The 7,739-nt window shown below is 33.3% G+C and overlaps 1 long non-coding RNA gene across 1 annotated transcript; it reads left to right on the plus strand.

Moving 5' to 3' along the window:
* Positions 1 to 6,533: 6,533 nt before the first annotated feature.
* Positions 6,534 to 7,491, plus strand: LOC140037267 (uncharacterized). Its single transcript, XR_011841186.1, has 2 exons — positions 6,534 to 6,997; positions 7,081 to 7,491. It is a non-coding gene; the product is annotated as an uncharacterized lncRNA (long non-coding RNA).
* The last annotated feature ends 248 nt before the right edge of the window (positions 7,492 to 7,739 follow it).

Raw genomic sequence — 7,739 nt, forward strand, 5'->3', positions numbered from 1 at the left:
TATATACTATCATCATTGAATGCATAATAATTAATTTAAATTTAAATTTTATATACGTGTCATATATTTTATTATGATAGTATATATAGTGTCAGTATATATAAAATTAATTCTTATGTGAAACCCCATCTAAATTGTCTTAGCCCTAGACCAGGCAGTACTAGAGATGTAATCGAGTCGAGTCGAGCTTGAGTATCATCACACTTGAGCTCGACTTCACCTGCAGGAAGGATACTCGACCTCGAGATCGAGTTCGATACATTGTTCATAGAACTTGAGTTCAACTTGCATGGGTTCAAGTCAAAGCAAGTCTTATCGAGTTCGATCAAGAAGATTTCGAAATTTCATTTTTTTTTTTACAATTTTTAAGCTAAAAAAATTATCACCATTCAAAAAATTTCATACAACCTAAACATTTAGTAAATTCAATAACTCTCATGAGTACAAGGGTAATTTCATAATAATAATATATTAAAAAATTAAAATTAAAAAACATGATAAGACTTGATGAGCTTTCGAGTCTTGCTACTAGACAATCGAACTCGACTCGTTATGGTCTATTGATTTATTCGAATTCAACTCAAAATCGATCAACCCGAGTTCGAGTCAAATTTTTGACCGAACTGCTCGCGAGCAGCTCAGTGCAATTACAACCCTAGCGATACTACTCGATTAGCATTCGCATGTCTGGACTGCGGCCATGTGGTATAACAATTACGTGAATCAAACTTCAAGTACATGTTCAATGAGAAATCTAACAAGATCAGATATTTCTAGCAATGCAAAACTATAAGCTGAGATTAATTTTGACTATTTTGAGCTATCTAACAAGTCTCCTCTTTACTCTGCAGTCCAAAAAGTGGTTGTTAGAGAAGATTAAATGAATTATATAAGAAACATGTTTCCTCTTTCTTGTGATTCATTTTTAACTTTTCGAAAGTCAACTGTTTATACTGCAAAAACTTCGTCCACAAACAATTTGAACGGACAAGAACTTGGAATCTAAAGGCATCTGACAATAAGTCTTTCTGATCACAGATGTCACATGTCAAAAAAAAACAAGGAAAAAAGAAAAGAAAAGAAAAGATGAAACACATTTTACACCTTGGCTCTCCTTGACTATACAATAATGTTCATTCTTCTAATGGTAATACTTGTGAAACCCCTTGCAAGATTAGCATGTGCATGTCTCAACAGTGGCAATGTGGTGTAACAATTATGTCTAGCAAACTTCAGTTACATGTCCAATGAGAAAGCTAACAAGAACGCATATTTTTAGCCATGCAAAACTATAGGCTGAGATTAATTTTGACCATATTTAGCTTTATGAATAAATTCATCCTGAACTTGAAAACCACATAATATTACTAATGACCTATGAACTTTTTTCCCTTTTTTTTGTCTTTTTTTTCCTCTAAGTGCAAATTAGGAGGAATGTATTAAAGCTTGAAACTAGTTAGGTACAAGAGGTGGGAAACTAGCTCTTGAGGGATGTAACTATATACACGTAGCTAAGTTAAGCAATCTGCAGGTTGATTTCTTTGGCTAGCTAGCTTATGTTGTGGTCCAATTTTCTCTTTCACCATAAAATAGAAAAAGAAAGGGAGGGTTCTAGGGGACGTAAGAATCCATTATACCATAAAGAAAGAATCTAAATATATCATGAAATCACAATAAATATGTGTGGCCTATTTATCATTGCAATGACTATAACATCGAAAATGGCTGTTGAGTGTTGTCTCAATCGTGGAGAACTTGGACTTGGCCATCTACACGCATGGGATTGGACAATTAGTGGTTGAAATTGCTCCAATTTAAGAGTTAACTTCAGCAATAAATTTTGTGTACTATTCAAATTCCTCCTATCAATAAAAATAATTCTCTACTCATTATTGAAAAGGAGTGGTGTGTGAAAACGAGAATTGTATATATGTTTCACTATTCGTGTTAATGTCGACTAATTGAAATTGACAATTATTTTAAATCTCATCTCCTTTGACAAGTTGATAATGACAATGACCTTTTGCTTTTTGATCTTTTCTTTAAGGGCCCTAGTTTTTTGGGGCTTAATTAAACAGTGACAATTTTCTCATTTCATATTTTATTTTAAGTACATATACGAGTTTGAGAATATGATGATACATGTGCTGAGAGTTTCTAAAATTAGATAGATGTTGAACTAATTAATTTCCTTGGTGATTGATTTAAAATTTAATTAATTGTCGAATAAACATTTAAATAAAGAAACAAAAACCTTGATTTTGCTAGGCGATTAAGTAGATAGGTGTTTCTCTTTTTCTTTTTCTTTTTTTCTCTTTTACTTGATATCATCTTACTTCCACGTTACAAATTTTCAGCTCTTTCTTTTGCTGAGAATTAACTCCACAAGAAATTTAATTGCCCCCATAATGAACTTTAGAAAAATATCTTCATTGACATCTTTGAGCGTGTTTTAATTTTACTTGTAGCGAGGTACTTGTTGGACTTTTCATATAAATTGCTTGATTTTGCAACTCAGATTCAACTATTAAAACCTTATTTGATAACCCAATTCAGCAGTAAACCTAATGAGTTCAGATCTTTACATGTTTAGATACATTTGATAACCTAAAACATCTAAATTAATTAAGTGGAATTGAATTTTTAAATAAAACTTACTCTAAAAAATAAGTGATAAACTATTCATTTATCACTTAAAATAATATACACTAAATTATATTAGATTTAGTACTTAACAGTTCAGTAGCTTAACCGATTCAGAATTCGAATTTTAGATTTCAGTTTTCAAACTTTAATTTTATCAAACACATGCACCCTAAATCTTGTCAATTGGCCTGCTAAAATGATTTTGAAATATACATGATTTAAAATCTAATTATACTTTAACAAGTTCATGTGATACAATATCAATGATCAACAAGTGATGGGGGGCAACTGTTAGAATTATTCTTTTTCTGAGCAAGAATGTGTTCTATTACTAGTGTTTATGAAAACCATCAATGCTTACCTTGACAAATTATTGATTTGCACTATCACAAAACACATGCATTATTCTGTCGTTTAACCTATTATTGTCTTGCATGCGCTAAGAGTTTCTAAAATCAGATAGGTGTTGAACTCATTAATTTCCGTGGTGATGTATTAAAATTCAATTAATTGTCAATAGAAAAATATACTCAAAGTACCAAATAGGTTGATTTTTCTAGGAGATTAATTATAAGCACTTTTTGTTATTAAAAAAAAAACTCTAATGTAATAAAGAACAATGCACTTAGGCAGTACAAAGAAGTAGTTGATGTTTCTTTGAAAGGAATTATGTAGATGTGAAACACTTATTTCACCTTTTGATTATTCTACAAGGTAAAGATCAATTTGTACTACGTAGTAGTCTAATTGGCTAGTTTTGATGAAAGATAAAGTCATTTTTCTTTATGATTGTTCTTGTACTATATTAAGAAATGCTTTTTCGGAGATGATAATTTCAAAACATCTCTCTCTCTATCTCTCTTCTACCTGATATCATTTTACTTACACATTACAAATTTTCAGCTCATTCTTTTGCTAAGAATTACCTCCACAAGAAATCTAATTGCCCCAATAATGAACTTTAGCAAGATACCTTGTATGACGTCTTTCGCTTGTTTTATTTTTAGTGGTAGCGGGGTGCTTGTCGGGCTGCTCATATAAAGATTTTGCAACTTCAAGGTTCAGCTGCAAAATCTTGTCAATTGGCCCACTAATATCAAGATGATTTAAAATCGAATTATACTTTTTTTTTTTTTAAAGATTTCTCACTTATCCTCCTTGATAACTCGAACCTTAAACTCGTGATCTATCAGTTACAAATAAAACGTCTTACCAACTAGGCTGCGTTTCATTGTCGATCTAATTGCACTTTAACAAGTGCATGTAATACAGTATCAATATCAACAATCATCAAGTAAAAGGGGGGGGGGGGTATATCCTATAATTTTTTTTGAGTAAAAATGTGTTCTTTTACTGGCGTTTTATAAAAACCATCAATGTGTACCTTGAATTATTTATTGATTTGCATCATCACTAAACACATAACCTATTATTGTCTTACATATTAGTATATTTTTTGGGGGTCAAACATCTTACAGATTAATTAGTTTAGGAAATTTTTTCAAAATTTTTTAATTTTTTGTGTGTGTTCAAAGAGGTAAAGCATGAGAACCTCCATAACACAAGAATGAATATTTTCATCTTGGTTGTTTTTAGGGCCTCTTTCCCCTAAAACCTTTCTGGCATGTGTGATGGGCAAAGTAAATTCTCAATGCTTGGGCACGTAGTTTCCTATTGCCACGTCCTTACTGGGCTACAACATCAAGAAATTGTCAGCCCATTATTTGGAATCTGAACAATTCTAGATCTTTGATGGGCTTCAAAGAAAATTGTGCTTATGGATTAGGAATTTCACCAAATGAATAGCAATATACTCTATATGAATAGCAATATACTCTATAAACACGAAATTGGGCTATAAAGATTGGGTTAATTTCACTTGAATGTCCTTGAATTCTTGCTTTGGTTCTAAATTGGAGAGTGAGATACTTTAGTCTTCAAAGTATAAAGTCTATTTCCCTTTATTCTTTAAAATATAAAATTTATTTCACATAGGTTCCAAAAGTATAAAATCTATTTCACTTTAATCTCTAAAATATAAAATTTGTCATGCATAAGTATGAATTTGTCCCACCTCGATCAATGATTTTACTTAAGCGAGACAATTTTTATATTCTATGGAGTAAAGTGTTCCATTTCAAAGTTTAGAGATTAAAGAATAAACCCGATAAACATATCAACAGAGTTCTCAACTACAAAATGAATACGTTTAACATTTATTTTAACATGTTTTCTATATAGATAATAGACCTCTTGAAATGTATAACCAAGAAAAAAACAATAAATAGTCTTGCAATGAAAATTAACATTACCATATGGGCACAGGACAATACAAGATGCTGGAGGTGGCCACTGATTAGCTGCCAAAGAATCAAACTGGAGGAGAGGTGAATAGTTCACTCTTGGCCAACTCATACTGAAATGACTGAAAATTTATTAGTCTGTCTTCAAAACTAAATTAATTTGACAAGGCTGCCATTTTTTCTGAACACTGTAATCTAAAACCCTTCATCTCATACTTTTTTCTTCCTCGACTATCCATGCTTTTTGTTCCATACTAGTGGCAAATAAAGATTGGTGAAGTGTGATTTCCAATTTGAAATGATTTTTGCAGTTGCTGCACTATATATTTTACTAACAACATTTTATTACTTTGGTCAAGCTTAAAAGACATTTTCTTTTGATTTTCTCTCTAATGAATAAAATTTACTAATCTCCTGCAGGCCAAAGTGATAAAACTAAAATCAACAGTGACAGTCTCAACTGACATCCATTTTCCCCATGTCAAAATTTCAACAAAATTTGTAGAAAGGACCATATGGCAATTCAGGGGTCATGCTAATTAAACATTCCCAACGTTATCAAAATTAGCTAAAATACTCTTACGTGTACTGTACTGCATGGTCAACATTCAAGAACCAGATAATTGCCAAAGTAGTCCTAACAAATTCATAAGTTGTGATCTTAGCCACCAATATTCAGATTGCATCAACTTAGGCATTAACATTTCAAACATGTACCATTTATGATTGTCCTAGCTTCATATCCAATCATTTTTTTTTGAAAAAATAAAATTCACTAAAGAACTTTTAACTCCCGTGCTTACCTCTTCAAGAGAAGAAAATAGTAAAAGTTAACTTATATAGTTCCTTGAAAATATGAGCATGTATAACAATGGTTTGCAACTATGTCATTGAAGTGCTTTAGCCTATTTTTAGTACTAAACCACATTTTTTTTTTCAGATGGCATGCCCTTAAGGAGATATATCTTCTAGCAGTTACTAGTGCAACTATGAAAATAAAACAAAATAAAATTTGACAAGCTAAATTGAACTAAGGAAAATTTATTTCCTACTTTTTTTCTCCTTTTGGAATAGATTCAAATTGTGCTACGCTAATAACTGTCGAGTCTAAAATTGAAAATAATACTAAATAGCTGAAGTCATGAGCCAATTATTGGGCAAATTTTAACAATTAGATAGCTCCCTTCCCGAAATTCAATGGAACTACTAACCATATAGCATAATCAACCATTAACATCTTTACTTTTTGATAATTAAGCCACTCACCTTCACAATAAGACAATTAGCCTTTCACATTTTAAACATTGCATTTTAGAACGAGTGAATGGCCCAAAAGATCACTAAACTATTAAAAATGGCACCCTTTAATCACCAAACTTTTTTTGTGGCCGAAAAGGTCACTAAACTCGCAAAAACTCTCCAGCGGAGCCATTTTACCGAATTTCAGCGGTTTCTCATCCGGTGGCATGGGTAACGTGGAATGGAGGAATATAGTCAAGGGGCAAAAATGTCTGAAAGGTTATTGAAATAGGTGAAGCCATAGATTGTCTCATTCCCAAACCACTTTTGAACCCATATATTGACTTCGTCTTCTCCGGCGGTAAAAATAGAGACTGTAATTTAAAATGAGAAACAGGGAATGATTAAAGGTGGTGGCAATAATTTAAGAGTATTATCGTTGAGCATGAAGAGAGGGGGATGGGGATGAGGACAGGAAGTGAATCAGTAAAATCTGCTGCTTTGAAATCAAATTGAGATTTCTCGTATTTTAAGAGCTTGACTGAAGCTATTGGAAGTGACTCAGGCTATACTCCAAAGTTGTCTGGGCTGGGTGCCTCAGCCCAATAGTTCGCTAGGGCGGTGCTCAGATCAACACAAATAAAAGAAGAAAACCCGTATGCCGTGTAACTGGCTCGCTGACTAGCAGAAGGCTTTATTCCTTTTCTTTTCTCGAAGAATGGGATAGCACAGCACTCCCTTCAACGGCTGCCCTCGGCAACCCACTGGTGACGGATGGGAGCACACGGCTGCGGAAATACAAAAAAAAAGTATCATTCTGTTCTTTTCTTTTTCTGTAAAAGAAAAAAACATTTTTCTGGGTAAACATTTTTTTTTTTTTGGCTGGGTGTAGTCATTGGAACTGCCAAGACTCTTTCCAACTCAGCTAGGTGGCTGGCGAAGGAAATCGAAGACTGAGCAAATAATGGGTATGGCTCGAGAGACCAATTTGAGAAAGCAGTGATGAAACCTATGGGCTCAAAGGGTCATCGTCGTCGGAGTTGGATGTTGGGTCGGGGTTAGTGGTGGGGCGGATAGGGATAGTAGGGAGGTCGGAAGTGACGAGACAGAGAGGAGAGTGAATCTCGGTCACAACCAGTAAACTTCTACGCTGGGTCAAATTGAAAAGTGAAGTGTTCCCAACTAGTAAACTTCACCGGAGAAGATGAAGTGAATGTCGATCGATTGGTCAACTTTGAGAATGAAACAATCTGTGAGTTCACTTGCCCCAATAATTTTTTGGACATTTTTGTCCATATCAGAATATTTATTCAACTCAAGACCCTTGTAACCGGATGATTCACCGCTAAAATTCGGTAAAATGACTTTGCTGGTGCGTTTACGTGAGTTTAGTGACTTTTTTTGCTACAAAAAAAGTTTGATGACCAAAGGGTGCCATTTTAAATAGTTAAGTGACCATTTCGACCATTCACTCTTTTAGAACCAAACACCGTTTCCAGTTTGGTTGTCCAATGAAAAGTGTATGAATACATAATATGATTGACATTCTAG

The sequence above is a fragment of the Coffea arabica genome, chromosome 2e (assembly GCF_036785885.1).
Source record: "Coffea arabica cultivar ET-39 chromosome 2e, Coffea Arabica ET-39 HiFi, whole genome shotgun sequence".
Classification (NCBI taxonomy): domain Eukaryota; kingdom Viridiplantae; phylum Streptophyta; class Magnoliopsida; order Gentianales; family Rubiaceae; genus Coffea; species Coffea arabica.